At 40.3% G+C, this 19,007-nt stretch overlaps 1 non-coding gene across 1 annotated transcript; it reads right to left on the reverse strand.

The window, feature by feature from the left end:
• Nucleotides 1-6,811: 6,811 nt before the first annotated feature.
• Nucleotides 6,812-6,918, reverse strand: LOC141654307 (small nucleolar RNA R71). The gene has a single exon (XR_012547868.1). It is a non-coding gene; the product is annotated as a small nucleolar RNA R71 (small nucleolar RNA).
• Nucleotides 6,919-19,007: the final 12,089 nt, after the last annotated feature.

Below are 19,007 nucleotides of genomic sequence, written 5' to 3' on the forward strand. Positions count from 1 at the left end.
GGATCGCTTGAGCTGCATAATTGGATATTGCTTGCCAGGTAGGATAATCTACTCAACCGTATCTTTTTTCCGTGTTTAATATAACGATGTTATTGGAGGGATGATTGGTTTATGACTGCTTGCTTAATTAAGTTAATTGAGTTATTAATATTGTTAGTTGTTGGAGTTGTGCATATTTTATACGATTATATTGTGGAATGGTTTATGAGAATTGAACAGCCCCAGGCATAGTCTCTGGTGAATAATGTGTATGGTTATTGGACTGCCCCAGGCTTAGTCTCTGGTGGATAACATGTGTGATTAATTGGAAGGCCCCAGGCTTAGTCTCTAGTGGATAACGTGGACAGTTGATGTCGAGATATGACATGTGGACAGTTGAGATTGGAATTTGGCATATTGAGAGTTGTGAGGTTATTATAGACTAGGTTTGGTGCCCGGCTACGCCCGGGCTACCTTTATTTAACATTTAAATTTTATTTTCTATAAAATATGATTCTCTAAATTTGGTTAACAAATTACAAATACATTTACAAGTTATATATTGAAATTATGATGAGAGATAAAATTAATAAACAAATTATGAGACGCGGTCACCTCTCCCGCTGTTAATATTATTACTTTCACTACATCCCCTGTTAATACCATTACGTTCACTACTTCTTCGGTTACTGTTGTTTGTTTTACTACTCCTGCTATTTTTACGGTTAACCCGTTAGTTTTATCAAACTCATATATTTAAATAAATTAATATTTTCTTAAGATCGAATTGTTAGTTATCATACTCTCTCCGTTGTTCCTACTGTTACTTTCATTACATATATTGTGACTACTATTACTTTCACTTCTCCCGCCGTCATTATTTTTTCTTTCACTATTCCTGCATTTATTATTGTTAATTTCACTACTGTCGTTTCAATTATTGTTGCTATTATTGTTGCTTTCACTACTCTCGTTTCTAAATTTTATTTTCTATGAAATATGATTCTCTAAGTCGGGAATTGGGCTTGGCTAGTAATAAGGCCTTGGTCCGTGTAAATAAGATAATTGGGCCGATTATATTTGGCCTAGTATGAGCATGGTCGGGAATTGTTTCGGGATTTAATAATAATATTAATGAGGAGAATAATAATAGGTAAAGGTAATAATAATTATAATATTAATAATCCTAAATAATATTAGTGTTATAATAAAATTAATAAAGGAAATATGTAGTAATTCTACTTATGGGAAGGCTAATATAATATGTAAGAATAATAATATAATTTATAATGATAATGATAATATGATAATTCTTAATAAAAAAATCGGATTAAGGCAATAGTTTCCTAATTGTCCTCGTATACTCTCTAAATTTAGACTATAAATACCATGATATCTGAATAATAATTCATAAAAGAAAAAGGAAGAGATCTAAAAGAAAGAAGAATAGAATTAAGGAAGAGAAAAGCAAAGGAATTAACTTTTATTATCGCCTCAAGGTAATACTTTAAGACCGTCTCATGTATACACTTTGCTTCATTATAACTTGTTATTTAGACCACCATAGGACTTTCTTTGACCGTGGACCACTAGGGAGTAGCCGGACCTCCGTTTGACCACCAATGACCGGCGGGGAAGGGGTGTTTTTATGGGTTTTCGTGTAGGTGTTTGAAGGTGTTTGTACCGTAGGTTATATGGGTTTTTGACCCTTGTTACGTGTGACCCAGACCTGACCGAGACTAGGGTTGAGACCAGGGGTGAGAGTCGACCGTTTTGGTGGCGTCGTGGTGGTCGTATGTGGTGTTTTGTACGGTGGTTGGCCGGAATTTCGCGAAAGGCCTGCCTTGTTGTTTCTGTTTGTTGCGGTTGGGTTATGGGCTTGGTGAGGAAGTGTCGAGGGTTTTGGTGTCTCTGGGTACGGGGGTGACCTGGTGCCGGTGTGGTTGTGTTTTGGTGGTTTAAAGCGTGATGTTTGTATAGGTTGCGTCGGATTCGTATATTTTGGGTATTATGCTAGGGCTCCCGTTGAACGATTGTATGGTGGTTGTCTGGGGTGCTGACCATCATGGCTAGGTAGGGCGAGATAGGTGTTCCACGGTGGTGAAGGGGTGGTAGGCTGCCGTGGGGTGTGGCTGGTATTGGGTGAGTGAGTACGGGGTTGTCGTGGTGTATGGGTATGGGTATTGGGTAGTTACAAATTATATGTTTACTTGTATTATTATATTGTGGGTATGAGACACGGGTTTTTTTGGGGATACGTGTTTCATTATTTAGCGGGTTTTACACAATAATTTACACGAGAAAATAACTAATGTAAATAAATTATAATCGATTAAATTATAATAATGTTTTGAATAATTAATAATTAAAGTATAATATGTATGTTAGGTGACGATTTGTGAAGGAATTATAATCGGGTTCGGTTGCTTTAATTATTTGGATCGCTTGAGTTGCGTAATTGGATATTGCTTGCCAGGTAGGATAATCTACTCAACCATATCTGTGTTCCATGTTTAATACATGGATATTATTGGAGGGATGATTGGTTTATGACTGCTTGATTAATTAAGTTAATTGAGTTATTAATATTGTTAGTTGTTGGAGGTGTGCATATTTTATACGATTATATTGTGGAATTGTTTATGAGAATTGGACGGCCTCAGGCATAGTCTCTGGTGGATAATGTGTATGGTTATTAGACTGCCCCAGGCTTAGTCTCTGGTGGATAACGTGTATGATTAATTGGAAGGCCCCAGGTTTAGTCTCTGGTTGATAACGTGGACAGTAGATGTCGAGAGATGACATGTGGACAGTTGAGATTGGAGTTTTGCATATTGACAGTTGTGAGATTATTATAGATTGGTTGTTATAATGAATTTTACCCTACTCAACCTCGTGGTTGACAGTGTATTCGTGAACACCTGTGATGAACCAAAATGAGGAGCAGATTTGACAGGTACTAAAGATTAGCTAACTTGGGAGCACTGGGACGTGAGCTCGACTTAGACCATAGTTGCCGTCTAGATCATTTAGTTGACATATACAACTTTATTTATGTAATTTCCGCTGCGTAGTAAATTGTAATGTTAAGGTTTAAATTTAAACATTTGGCAATGTATTAAAACCGTTAATTCAGTTAAAGTTATTAAAGTACTTTGGTTTGTTTTAACTTGTATCATTTACCTCGGGCAACCGATATGGTAACAGTCCTGTTTATTGGGAATGTCTTACTAAAGGCTCCAGAATAAATGGGGGTATTACAAAAACCGTTTAAGAGGTTGTTAAAATTGTTTAAGGGGATCTTAAAATCGCTTTTTGTAGAAAAGGTCGCCAAGACCGCGTTTGTGTTAAAGTGTGGGATATGACTCGGAATACTCATCATAATGTGGATGAAATCCGTTGTTGGGTTTGAATTCGCAAGCTTGATATGGATAGTTTTGTAAAAGTGTAAAATGTGTTTTCTCAACTGTTTCATCACCGTACTCGAAATAAATCGACATGGCACTTATGTTAGCCAAGGATGACATGCAATATGGTCAAGATAAAGAGAAAAATGAAGTGAAACAAAATGAAGGGTGTTTGATACTATAACACCCCATTTACCAAGGAGCCTTAACAAGACCTTCCCTAGCATATAAGGGCGTTACCATCTCGGTTTCCCGAGGATAGTAATCATCTAAAGTCGATAAAGGAACAATTATAGTTTATTACAAGATTAACCACTACTACTGATATAAAAGATACAACTTAACACCACTATGTGAACTACTCTTGTCTTGACTCGTGAAGGACTTATCCCGCCAAGACTCCAGCTACCCTCCAAGACATCACCTGCTAAGACTGACTGCTCACCATAAGGGATCACGGCAGACACAACAGAAACAACAAGAAGACAAATCACACAAGGTCAGTAACTGAGGAAAGAGACAACATCAACAACCAACACACTACAGACACAACCAAGCACACACACAAGCCACAACTACTCCAACCAATCATCGTCACCAACTGTCCACTGGACCAGCCCTGCCAGTGGGTACCACAGCCGTACCCACCAAATACCCGCTCAACATACAGAGCGATAAACCCTAGTTTCCTTAATGTGCACATCCCCTTCTGTGGCGGGTTCTACAGAGAGCCAACCAAAGGCGTGAAGCCACTCCCGCAAGTGACTCCACTCAGCCAGGGACGCGCCCCGAATATCACAGACAGCCAATCACAATCAACGTATTACGACAACGATAGGCACAAAAGCACCGCACTAACCAACTATCACAATCCGACAACCATACTGATGTAACTACAACCAAACCACATCACAAGACACTCTAGACAACCAATAGTAATGAGTAGGCGAACCTACCTGATGTGACCATAATTGGCGCATATTTAGCCCCCGAATTAGCCTTGTTTCCATGCTTTTTAGTGCTTATTTGGGTCATTTCTTATCTTTAGTTCTTTGTTTTGCATATTCTTTGAGATTTTGATCCCTTGGTAGGAAAGGAGTAAGAATCTTGCATTTTCATGGCAAAACGAGACTAAATTGATCGAATTTAATGACCAAGCATCAAGGAGAGACAAGATTAGAAGGCCTTTGTACATATCATAGTAGAAGAGCAATGTTGAGGAAAGATCCTTGAGTCCCCAAGGAAATCCCCAAGGAATTTATGAAGAAAAGGGAAGAAAAAAAGAAGTTACTATCTTTGACTAACAATCCGAGCGGATTGTCAACAATCCGCCCGTCCGGCCCCTCGCACAATCCGAGCGCCCCGTGCCTCGAATCCGCTCGATTCCCTCTCAACAATCCGTCCGGATTCTCGAGAATCCGCTCGGATTCCACCGCCCAAATCCGCCGTCCCGACCTTATTCCGCCCGGATTTCTTCACAACACGGATTGTCTTCTTCAAGCTACGAAAAGAGAAGCCCTTCTCTCAGAAAATACCGGGTCCTCCTTGCTCAACTTAAAAAGTGTAATTACTAGTTTAGCCCTTAGTTAACCCTAATGCATCCTCCCTAATTTTCACTATAAATACCCCATTAGGCTAATTAGAGGAGCATGTTCTTCTTATCAATAATTAGTGTAGTTAATATCAATCAAATCTCTCTTCAATATTGTAATCAAGTATTAATCAAGTTTTAATCCAAGTTTTAGTTCTTTAATCTCTCTTTTGTTCATCCTTTATTTTGGGTAATTGAAGATTATTTGGGTTATTATTGGGAGATTGACAACCTCTCAATCTAGCATTCAAGTACTTCTATTATTCTTGCTTTATTATTGGAATCATTAGTAGGTATAATCTCTTAATCCCTTTTTAATTATTGTTAATTACTTTCATTTATTCATCATGTTTCATATTGTTAGTATGATTGACAACCTTGCTAGCATGATCAACATGATAATGAGTGAGTAGTCTCTTAGCTAGGGTTAATGGGTGACTAGGGGAAACCAACATGGGGAATGATTCATGCTTAAATTAATATGCTTTCATGTTTTATTTGCTTGCTTGTTTTGATCTCAACTCATGCACATGTTATATTTGATGAAATGCTAAGCCTATGAATCCTTGCATTTACTATCATCCCCTATCTTTTCAATGAGACTTGTAAGACATAACCCAACTCGAGTCTCATTATACCATGCATGTTGTTGAGTAGGGAAGATTAAGTCGACTTGTAGGTGTTGTACAATCTAATCGATTCGGCTCCGGGACCCAAACTTTCCTAGGATTGTAAGATATAACCGAACTCAATCCATCACAACAATAATTGCTTGCTTATAATTTGGGAACATGTTTGTATGATCATATCCCATGATTCCTCTATGATCCCATGACACCCTAGTGCCTTTAATCAATTGTTTACACCCCTTTTTATTCATCTTGCTTGTTTATTTTCATTGTTATTCTAGTTTAGTAACCTTCTACATCAACCCAATTTGTGACACCCCTTAGACACCACTAGTTACAATAGAAATCTCATTTCAACTCCCGTCCCTTGGGATCCGACCTTTACTTGCCTCTTTACTAATTGTAGAGTTGCTTGTTAAGCTATAAATTGTGTTTTGATTCGACCGTGACCAACGACCACATCTTAATTTGTGAACACTTAGCGGGATCGCATAAAAAATGGCGCCGTTGCCGGGGACGGTGTTTGTTTGACTTAGATTTCTTTTTATTGTTATTAGTTGTGTCTTTCTTCACCTTGAGGAAGTAAAACTCCTCAAGGTTTGTTCTAATTGTTTTTGAGTTGTTTGATATTTTGCATATCTAGAAGGTCACAAAGTGATTTGTTACCTTTTGACCGTGAAATCGAAAGAACCTTGACGAACAATAGGAGACTTGTTAGGAGGAATTTGAGAGGTGTTGGTGAAGTTGTTCAACCCACTAGTGAGTTTGTCAATCCTTTCGCAATAGAAGGAGAAGAAAACCCATTACACAATACCCCACAAAATCCACCTACAATGCCAAAATTCTCGTCACACTGCGTCCACCCCGAGGAGAATCTACCAAATGGTACTCCTACACCGCAACATCTCACCGGAAATTTTATTGCCAAGTCCGCCTTCATCCAACTAGTTGAGAGGAGCCAATTTGGGGGGATGCCTAGTGAGGATCCTCATTCTCATATGGAAACCTTTTGCGATTATTGTGATGCTATCTCTCAAACGGGCGTGACTCAAGACCAAATTAGATGGGTCTTATTTCCTTTTTCCTTAATCGGCACCGCAAAGCAATGGTTGAAGGTCCTTGATAAGGCCACCCTTGGAATAGATTCTTGGAAGAAGTTGGCTCTAGCTTACTACAAAAAATTCTACCCACCGGAAAAGACCAACATGCTAAGAGCTCAAATTACGGGTTTTAAGCAAAGGGATGAAGAGTCTTTGTATGAAGCTTGGGAGCGGTTCAAGGGAATTTGTCGCTCATGTCCTCACCATGGACTTAGCGAATGGTTTTTGGTGCAACAATTTTGGAATGGTTTATATGAAGATTCTAGGAACATTCTCAATATGGGATCGAATGGGATGTTCACCGAGGTTGATGACAACCAACCTTGGAGCAAAATTGAAGAGATGGCAATCCACAATTCACAATATAGTAGGCCTCGCAAGGCTACTAGAGGAGGAAAGTATGAAGTGGACGCCGTTACTCAATTAGGTGCCCAACTAAGCTCCCATATCGATACAATCAACTTGAAGTTTGAACAAGCTATGGCTAGACTTGAGGAAAACTCAAAATCATCGAAGCATCATGTCAATGCCATGACGGCATCCTCATCAATCCCAAGTGGGATATGTGAGAATTGTGGAACTTTGGGTCATGACCCTAGTGAGTGTAGGGGAACAACCGAACAAGTGAATGCTTTCCAAGCATATAAAAGTGGTACCCCTTATTCAAATTTTTACAATGAAAATACCAAGTTCCATCCAAATCTCTCATACAAAAGCCAAAATGTTCAAAACCCTCAAACAACATACACTCCACCACCCATGAGAAACCAAAATCAAAGACCCTTTTACAATCAAAACCAAGGTTACCAAAATCAAAATCCATACAATCACCAAAATGACCAAGGTTTTGATGTCCAAAAAGCGGTCCTCCAAATGCAAAAGAATCAACAAGAATTTTTCACCCAAATGCAAAAAGATAGCCAAGCAAAAGAAACCACCATCAACAACATTCTAGCTCACACCAAGATGTTGGAAACACAATTGACTCAACTAGCATCTTCGAGCTCACAAAGACAAAAGGGGCAATTACCACCTCAAAGTAATCCCCCTAGACATGAAACGGTTAGTGCCATTCACTTGAGAAGTGGTACAAGGTATGAAGCACCAAAGAAGCAAGTTGAGGATGAAGTTGTGGAAGCTAGTGAAAAGGAAGAAATTGTGCAAAACTCCAAAGATGGAGAATCATCAAAAGAAGAAAGTTCAAAGAAAAATGAAGACAAGGCCAAAGAGAAGGAGCCCATTGTGATTAGACTTCCTTTTCCAAGTCGTCAAGCCAAGCCCAAATTTGATGATCAACTTGGAAAATTCATGGAAATTGTGAAGAATTTAGAAGTCTCAATTCCTTTCACGGAATTAATCAATCACGTTCCGGCCTATGCGAAGTACATGAAAGATATCCTCACAAAGAAGAAGTCAATCCGGAAACTTGAGACTATCACCTTCACTAAGGTGAGTAGTGCAATACTTCAAGGGAGTTCACCTCCAAAGTTAAAGGATCCGGGAAGCTTCTCAATACCGTGTACCATTGGCGACACGACGATCAACAAAGCCTTATGTGATCTAGGGGCTAGTGTGAGTGTCATGCCATACTCGGTAAGTAAAAGGTTGGGGATGGGAGAGCTTAAATGCACCAACATCACACTCCAAATGGCCGATAGATCGACGAAGACACCGTTAGGGATATGGGAAGATGTCCCCGTGCGAATTGGGAAGTTTTTCATCCCAGTGGACTTTGTCATTGTTGATATGGAGGAAGATTCCAACATTCCAATCATCCTAGGAAGACCTTTCCTACACACCGCCGGTGCGGTGATTGATGTGAAACATGGAGAGCTCACTCTAGAAGTGCGAGATGAAAGCATAACTTTTAATCTTGACAAAACCATGAGAGCTCCTCGTATGCATGAGCCATGTTTCATGATTGATCATTATAGCCGAAAAGATGAAAGGAAGAAATCGGAACTCCAATGGAGGAAGAAAATTGAAGATGCTCCATTCAAAGAGCAAGTGAATAGTAACAAGGAGAGCTTGCAAAGCTCATCAAAATCAACCAAGGAAGAAGAGGATGGCCTCATTGGCCAAGAGAAGAAATTGGGAGAGTTGTCTCCATCTAAGCAAGAGATTTTCAATGATCAACTCAATGAAGTTTGTGGTCTTTGGGACGACGAATTTGAAGGGATTTTTAATCCCTACATTGGACATGCCATCGATCATGATCAACAAAAAGGGCCACGGTCTATTGAGGACCTCTACCATAATAATGAACAAGCTTTTGATTACTTCTTCAAGGTGTTGAGCAACATCAACAACACCTTGAACATGCCCCCTTGACATCTCATCGAGAATGAGAGTTTGGTGGAGTCCTCCCTAAACCACCACTTGTAAATATTTCTAACTCCCTAACTTACATTTCAATTCTTGTATTGCATTTTTGTCATCTTTGGATTTTTATTTACTTTGATCAAAATAATTGTCATGTAAGAGAGAAGTGAGGGAGGGACTAACAATTTCAATTGATGTGTAGTGCCTTACCTTAGTGTGGGGATGGCAATTGCCTAGGCTATCCATGCCTTAGTAGTGCCCCCACAATGAAGAACACAAGACTTGAAAGAAAGAATGGAAGAATGATAAAGGGAATGCGCTGTGCACGGGTGGAACTGAATCCGTGTACATAGGGGAAGAATCCGAGCGGATTCCCAAGAATCCGCCCGTCTTATGCAATCCGAGCGCCCCGGAAAAGACGCCGTCTTGAATCGAGCTGAATTTTGAAATTTTCTTGATTTGTTAAAGAATCCGAGCGGATTTTTGAAAATCCGCCCGTCTTGAAGAATCCGTCCGTCTTGTCGGAAAGACGCCCGTCTTTCTGGTGAGGAAAACAAGCAAATTTCTCTGGACAGAAATCCGTTCGTCCTTGAGCAAATCCGCCCGTCCCGTGTTCAGCAAATCCGAGCGGATTGTACCAAATCCGCCCGTCTTTAGGCGAGTTTTTGCAAAGGTAGAAGAAGCAGAATCCGCACGGATTGAGCCTAATCCGCACGGATTGCCTGCTGATTTTGAAATTTTCGGTCTCTTTAAAACCCTCCCACCTTCATTCATTCATTCATTCATTCATAAACACTACCCACAACATCAAAACCCTCATCCTCTCCATCATAAAAACAAAAACCCTCAACAACATTCACCAAAATCAAATCAAACCATCCTTCCAACAACAAATTAATCACTCCTTCTTCAACAAAAATCAAAACCAAGAACAAAATCTTCAACCTTTGAGTCAATTTTTGTTTTCATAAAGGCAAAGCCTTTCACCTTCAAATCGATTTGGGCATACTACAAATTGAAGATTTTTCACTCTTTTCTTGGTTAAGCTCATCAATGGCAAGGACTAAGGGAGCAACAAAGGCAACAAAGGCACCAAAGGCTAAGGCACTCTCACAAAGGCAAAAGGCTCTTCAAACAAAGAAAGCTTTGGCTACGGTGGTGGCAACACCAAACTTGGAAGTGCAACAACAACAACAACCTTCTATGGGACCATCAACATCTTCTACTCCGGTAATTAATCAACTTTTGCATTATCCAGAGGTAACTTTTATTTCCGATACCCATAGAAATACCTTTGTCAAGTTTGCTATGAAATATATTCAATCCACCAAATTCATATGTAAAGATGCCTTGGAAAAATTGGGTGTTCTTGAACAAACAAAAGCCTTTTTCAAAGCCATGGGGTTGAAGAAATTGTTTGAAACAAAGGAATTGACATACCCCTCCCTTGTCTTGGAATTTTTAAGTTCTTTGAAAGTCACCAAAGTTGAGAATAGGGAAAATCTCGAGTTTCGTCTAGCTAATGTTAGTAGACGCATTACCTTTACGGAATTAGGTGAAATTTTGGGTCTTAGTGATGAATCGAGTTATCTTAAGCATTATGGAAAGTATGACCCCGAGCCTCTTTGGGAGGCAATCTCCGGGAAGAAATTTGAGGATTTTCATGCATGTCGTGCTCTTTTGGTCCATCATCCGGGCATAAGAGTATGGCACAAGGTTGTGGGAAATACCATAATTGCTAGGAAAGACACCAATCATTTCACAAGACTCGATTTTATTCTCCTTGAATCGGCTTTGAATATCGGAAGAATTCACACCAAGCCTTACAATTCTTTGAGGCTATTGGTTGATAGATGGCTCAATGTTGATAGTGGGAAGAAGGGCACGACCGTTATTGTCAATGGCGGCCTAGTCACGGTCCTAGCTAAGCACTTTGATCCTAATTTCAATAAGGATAAGAAGTACAAAGCAAAGGAAGGTGGCCATCTTATTGATATGCATATTATGATTCACAAGTTCAAGTGGGTTGCCCATAACCCCCTTGACACTAAATATGGATGGTTAACTAGTGAAGCTAGATCGTTCACCTTGCCCTCGAAGATTTGTCGCCTAAGCGTCCACCGGACCAATTATCTACTTCCCCTTTCCGAAGAAGCCGAGTATATCATTCAACAACAAAAGGGTGATCTTGAAACCCCTCCTCTTCCATTATCATACCACCTTACCCCTTTGAGTATGAAGAGTTCAAGCCGGAAGGAATTGAAATTGGGAAAGACTATGTGACTCTTCTCATGCAAGCAATGCACAAGCAAGCCCATGAAGATCGGAAAAATGCGTATTTGGCTCAATATCCACCCCTCCTACATCTAGCTAGGCAAGGACTCCTTGATCCATCTTGTCCTTTGCCTAGTTGGGCGGATAGAGAAGTCTTATTTCCGGGTGCATCTAGGGACGTGGTGGGAGACAATGAGGTTGTTGGAAATGATGAAGAAGTTGATGATAATATTGAGGAAGAAGCAAGTGAAGATGGAGAAAGAAATGGTGAAGATGATGATGAACAAGATGAGGAAGAAAGTGAAGAAGCAAATGACAAGGAAAGTGGCAATGTGACCACTTCTCATGAGGGAAGTGGTGATGATGATAGCATGATGGAAGACTAGCAAGCCTTGGAGACTCCTACACTCCCATGGTTTGTCTATATCTCTTTGTATTTTATTTAATTTTGATCATTGTTGGTTTAGTCCTAGCAACATCAAAGGACTCACACCTCGGTACCATTGAGGTGTTCTTATTCTATTGTTCCCATTTGTAAAATCCAAAATGACAAATTAGTTTCATGCATAGCATAGTGTGTGCATGAACTATACCCATCCTTGGACATTAGCAATAGTGTCTTACTCGGTTTGGGGAAGTTAATGCATACGCAACGGGAGGTAATCTAAATTATCCTCTCCGTCATAACAAAAACCATGCATCATGTAGTGTAGCTTAGTATAGATTGCATTTAGTATAGAAATCATGCATCATCTTTGCATAATTTCCATCATTTTGGCCATTGAGGACAATGCCCATATTAGTGTGGGGATGGGAATTCTAACATTTAACTCTTATTAAAAAAAAAACCCATAAAAATTGAAAAAATTGAAAAACCCAAAAACAAGTTCATTCCCTTTGTATATATTGTGCTTGTTTTATCCTTGTTCACATTGATTGACTACGCCACATCCGAGACAAGAGGATATTGAAGACCGCATGGTATGATCTTTCCAATCTCCTTTTTCGTCTTTATGTTAATGACTATGTGGCTTTATTTTGATTGATGCGGTATAACAATGTGAATCTAGGACTTGCATTTAGATTATATGTCATATTAGTTGGTAGAATCATTTGCATTAGGATGTATATATGGTAGTTGCATCATGGCATGTAGTTTGCATGTTAGAAAATTTTGCGAAACCATCTATTTGGGAAGCTTGACAAGTGTATATAGGCCCTAGTAGATGCTTTTTCTTCTTAAGACTTTGCTTGTTAGAATGCTTGTAAAACACCCTAGGATGTGTCATGCTAGTATCCTTTGACCCATGGTTTAAGGCCGAGTCAAGAGTACCTTGTGGTGTGATAACTCCTTGGCTACCGTTTATTCCAAGGTGACCCTTGAAACCATGCAACCATCATTCATCCATGTTCCACCATATTTTTGTCAACAAAAGGGAATGGGCACAAAAAGAAATCAATTTGAGTTCAATAAAATGAAAAGTGAAAAGAAAGTTTGCAAAAATGCATCAAATGAAAAGAGGAGCAAAAATAGAACTCCTAAGCTTCAAATACAAGGCACCCTCGTTACTAATTGGGGTGACTTTGAAAATGTTCAAAAAGAAAAGCAAAAAAGTTGTCAAGTATTGAAATGCCAAAAATCAAAAAGAAATGGCAAAGAAAGTGTTCTCAAATGTCAAATGCCACAAGAAATTGGGGGGAAAAACAAAAACAAAAGCAAACTCCCAAAAGTGAAACTCAATTATCTATTGATCCCTTTATCCATCATATTCATTTTTGTTCATGGTAGAGAGGGGACGACCCTTCTTCTTGTCTAGGCAAGAGGGGGAATTCCGCGATCCTCCAGTGTTTCTAACACCATAGGGAGTCTACTCTTGACAAAAGCATTTAACGATTGAGGACAAAGGTACCCTAGCTTGACACAACTTGGAGGTGATTTATTGGTATCCTTCTAGGCTTAGTAGTTTGAACAAATTGCATCTATGAAGGATTGTGTACCCTTGAATTGCTTCCCTTGTAGATAATTTCCGCCACTTGATGAGGGAGTGGCTATTCTTTTTGTAGATGCATCCATTATGTGTTTTTGTGTGCTTAATGTTTGGATGTGTCGCCATTTTGGCAAGACCCACCTTGCCTTGCAAGAAGGCATCCTACCTCATGGTTGTCTTGTTGTGAGTTGAAGGGGCGGAGTGAGACCCGCTAATTGTCTCATATCGGTTATATTATTAGGATAGGTTAGTATTGGTCCTAGTCTTTGTCACCTCTTTACTCGGGACGAGCAAAGGTTCGGTTTGGGGATATTTGATGTGACCATAATTGGCGCATATTTAGCCCCCGAATTAGCGTTGTTTCCATGCTTTTTAGTGCTTATTTGGGTCATTTCTTATCTTTAGTTCTTTGTTTTGCATATTCTTTGAGATTTTGATCCCTTGGTAGGAAAGGAGTAAGAATCTTGCATTTTCATGGCAAAACGAGACTAAATTGATCGAATTCAATGACCAAGCATCAAGGAGAGACAAGATTAGAAGGCCTTTGTACATATCATAGTAGAAGAGCAATGTTGAGGAAAGATCCTTGAGTCCCCAAGGAAATCTCCAAGGAATTTATGAAGAAAAGGGAAGAAAAAAAGAAGTTACTATCTTTGACTAACAATCCGAGCGGATTGTCAACAATCCGCCCGTCCGGCCCCCCGCACAATCCGAGCGCCCCGTGCCTCGAATCCGCTCAGATTCCCTCTCAACAATCCGTCCGGATTCCTCAGAATCCGCTCGGATTCCACCGCCCAAATCCGGCCGTCCCGACCTTATTCCGCCCGGATTTCTTCACAACACGGATTGTCTTCTTCAAGCTACGAAAAGAGAAGCCCTTCTCTCAGAAAATACCGGGTCCTCCTTGCTCAACTTAAAAAGTGTAATTACTAGTGTAGCCCTTTGTTAACCCTAATGCATCCTCCCTAATTTTCACTATAAATACCCCATTAGGCTAATTAGAGGAGCATGTTCTTCTTATCAATAATTAGTGTAGTTAATATCAATCAAATCTCTCTTCAATATTGTAATCAAGTATTAATCAAGTTTTAATCCAAGTTTTAGTTCTTTAATCTCTCTTTTGTTCATCCTTTATTTTGGGTAATTGAAGATTATTTGGGTTATTATTGGGAGATTGACAACCTCTCAATCTAGCATTCAAGTACTTCTATTATTCTTGCTTTATTATTGGAATCATTAGTAGGTATAATCTCTTAATCCCTTTTTAATTATTGTTAATTACTTTCATTTATTCATCATGTTTCATATTGTTAGTATGATTGACAACCTTGCTAGCATGATCAACATGATAATGAGTGAGTAGTCTCTTAGCTAGGGTTAATGGGTGACTAGGGGAAACCAACATGGGGAATGATTCATGCTTAAATTAATATGCTTTCATGTTTTATTTGCTTGCTTGTTTTGATCTCAACTCATGCACATGTTATATTTGATGAAATGCTAAGCCTATGAATCCTTGCATTTACTATCATCCCCTATCTTTTCAATGAGACTTGTAAGACATAACCCAACTCGAGTCTCATTAGACCATGCATGTTGTTGAGTATGGAAGATTAAGTCGACTTGTAGGTGTTGTACAATCTAATCGATTCGGCTCCGGGACCCAAAATTTCCTAGGATTGTAAGATATAACCCAACTCAATCCATCACAACAATAATTGCTTGCTTATAATTTGAGAACATGTTTGTATGATCATATCCCATGATTCCCCTATGATCCCATGACACCCTAGTGCCTTTAATCAATTATTTACACCCCTTTTTATTCATCTTGCTTGTTTATTTTCATTGTTATTCTAGTTTAGTAACCTTCTACATCAACCCAATTTGTGACACCCCTTAGACACCACTAGTTACAATAGAAATCTAATTTCAACTCCCGTCCCTTGGGATCCGACATTTACTTGCCTCTTTACTAATTGTAGAGTTGCTTGTTAAGCTATAAATTGTGTTTTGATTCGACCGTGACCAACAACCACATCTTAATTTGTGAACACTTAGCGGGATCGCATCACTACCTTTAGCCAACCGTAGGGATTCCACGTTCAATCACACGACATCAACCAAGCAAGCAATACACCTATACAAACAGTACAATAATCCATCACAACCACTACAACCCTAACTGAAAACGACAACGACAATGATGATGGTGATGATGATGATGACATATCTACGCATAGCATACCGGCGTCAAGACCGCTACCCAACTCAAGCAATCCATCCCTACGGCACAAGCATCCTCAAAGGCTTCCATGGAAGGAACTAGGGTGAAGGGAAGAAGGAGAGACGACTTTTAGGTTTTTTTTTTTTAGGAAGAGGCGGAAATGATTTGCGATTCTACCAAAACACGATTATAAATCCTCGCTGTAAAGACGCTACTCGATCGAGTAACTAACTTACTCGATCGAGTGGCCTCTACTCGATCGAGCCTCCCCTTTACTCGATCGAGTGGCCTCGACTAGATCGAGTACCACACACCCAACGCTTACCATGACACAAGATATCTCTCGTAAGACTTCCCAAATGCCAAGAGATGTCGCTAAGGTCGATCAACGTCAGTCAACGGGTCCTTAAAAGGACGGGTATTTCAGTCTTCCCCCCTTAAAAAGAACTTCATCCCCGAAGTTCGACTCCTGCTCTCCCGAACCACACGACAAAGACACCCAAGTCAACACCACCATCTACCCGACACAGGTCAACAAAATTGTTTAGCAAATACTATCCCCCTACGTATGTTCATCGAACATCATCATCATCAACCACCTAACACCCGACACACACACAAACCTCAACAAACTATTAACTCCCTTTTGAATTACTTGAACCCATACCATGCACCAATACGATCAACTCGACTATCACTTATACTACTACATCGAATTACTCAGACATGCATCGACAAGATTACTAGACTATACTTTCATTCATCACCGGTCAACAATTACCACTTACAAAGCACACAACCCAACGGGATCGTCACAAGTTCACCACAACACATGTTTCTGACTTACACCACATATGTTTCACTATACTCAATTACCTTGACCTTACAACACAATTCTACTAATAACATTAAAGTCTCAAGTCATCATAGCGAATACTACCGAAATAAAGTATACAACATGCTATATCATTCGACAGTTATTAATTCTTACTCAATTGCACTAAGACCGCCATGAAGCTATCCAAAACAATCATATGAAACTTATTCAAACCGTCATTCACATACTTTAAAATATCACAATAATACCGCAACATTGTTATAATTACATCATTTTTCCTTTTGCGACATTACTCTTCCCCTCTAAAAGGAACTTCGTCCCCAAAGTTCACCATCAAACAACTTCCCTGTCCCTTAGACTGTCACAAATGACACTACTTTGACATTACTCATAAACCACCACAACAGCATTGATTCAAGTTAACAAAACTTATTCCTTGACATTACTTAGTTACAACTCATGCAACGATATCATGTAACATATCGCGGATATATTGTTACAACTAGTAGCAAATTCAACAATTATTTGTTAGACGACCTTTTCCAACAAAAGACAATATTATAATTGTAGTATTCGATTAAACCACGACAGATGGTACACGCATGAAGATTACAAGGTGATACAAATACCACTAAAACTGCGTGAAGTGATCAAAATCCATATCCGACTCATGACAGAAACAACATTCTCTTGACATTACTTAACCACGACTCACAGAAGATAGATATATATACAAATACGAACTTAAACAACATCACTTGCACACTAAGTTCTTGCAACAACATATCTTATCGTTTCGACGCACCTATATCGCATACAAGCTCACTCATAACTCGACCACAAGCCAATTCATGACCAACGGTGAAGCTAAAACATGTTACTAAACACCAACAACCATGACCAATGTAAAAACATCCAAAAATATGAGGATTCAAACAATTCAAACATCGAAATGCGCATGTAACAGTGACACTCGATCGAGTTGGTCAAGCACTCGATCGAGCTGGCTCTACTCGATCGAGTTCATCATCTACTCGATCGAGTAGCCCAAGATCAGAATACTCTTTAAATGACACACCTGCAGCCACTCGATCGAGTGAGGGGCACTCGATCAAGTTGCCACAAGTCAAAAATTCCCCAGAACTCCACGCAAGGCACATAATCATATAAATACGAGTCGGGATGCTAACCCGACCGTCAAATCCTGCATAAAAGTGTAACAGTATTCAAAATACGGCCTTATGGCTCAACATACAACCCAAGTCCGAAAAGTACCAACCGAAAATGAACTAATATCCACCATAAAATATAAAACTTAAAAGAAGGAAATGGAGTATCATCACTCCTGCTGCTGCTCATCCATCTTTGCATCCTCATCACCACCGCCACCCGAAGTGCCTGCTCCCGACGCGCCAAGACCTACATCACCACCACTCCAGCATCTGCTCTCACGTGCCAAGGGGTCAAACCACCATAGGGGTACGACTAAGGCTCTCCCCAAGTCGACATGTCCACACCAAAAGAGAGGGAAACTCCACTGATGTCCCCGACTCCCCTCCACCAAACCGGCTAAGGTCTCGTGGTCCCTATACCCTGAACATAAGTCATCTCATGTAGGTTTCGGAGTGTCAAAGTAGAAGACACTTTCTCGGTAAGGTAGCTCTCACGCATCTCCGGGCTATAAAAAGGAGGGTAACCAGGGAACTGATACTGTGGTGGCGCTGGCTGCTTTGGCTGAGTCTCAGCCATCCTCTCCCTCACTCGACGTGGCCTCTTCCCCACTCTAGGTCGGTCCTCTTCCGCTCCCACATTCTCCCCTTTCCTTAGCTCGGGCATAACCTGAAGAATCTCTGGGTCAATGAGGTACGTCTGCCTCGCAGGACGCCCCTCCCCCTCCTCATCCTCATCAGAGTCGGCAGATACCACTGCCGCGGGTAAAGGCTTTGTCACTAGGAGGTGCTCCGGGGCTGGTATCCGCATCCAACTAATACCTCACACCCTCCATGCCAAACTACCATCCCCCAAGGTTCTCAACCATTTCTGGTCGAGAAAATAGTCGCGGTCCAAGGTAGGCACTGTGGTGGTCAAAGGAGTATAGGTCGAGGAGGCCTCAAAGGATGTCAGTCTCTCTGCCAACCAAGTGGCAATGGCCCCACAACTCAGGAAGCGGGTGTCGGAAGAAGCCATGAGCGCTAAACTGGCACACACCACGGCAGGGGCACTAAGGGTCACTCTCTGAGACCGCACGAGGTTAAGGTACGCCATCAACAACATTAACTCATGTGAGTTCAACTTACTCACATCCTTTCTCTCGTAAAGAAGACATGTCAAAGCACGAAGGAATATCTTCAAAGTGACATGTTGAACATCATTAATCAACATGTTACTTGAAGTAGGAGCTGATTTCCCGGTGAGACAAGGCGTAAGACTACTAACCCCACACTCTGTGGGTATGTCCTGAAGAGCTCCCTTGGCGGGTTTAGCAAGGCCAAGGTGAGAAGCTAACAGGTTCATGGTCAAGATAAAGCTGGTGTTCATGAGGCGGAACTCCACAGTTTGTTCCATCGCCTCATATTTAAACGAGCTCAGAACTCAAGAGTAAAAAAGGCGTAGGAGTGCTTACGGAGGTGATACAACCCAGTCATCCCCAAG

This window comes from Silene latifolia, chromosome 4, assembly GCF_048544455.1.
Source record: "Silene latifolia isolate original U9 population chromosome 4, ASM4854445v1, whole genome shotgun sequence".
In the NCBI taxonomy this organism is placed as follows: Eukaryota; Viridiplantae; Streptophyta; class Magnoliopsida; order Caryophyllales; family Caryophyllaceae; genus Silene; species Silene latifolia.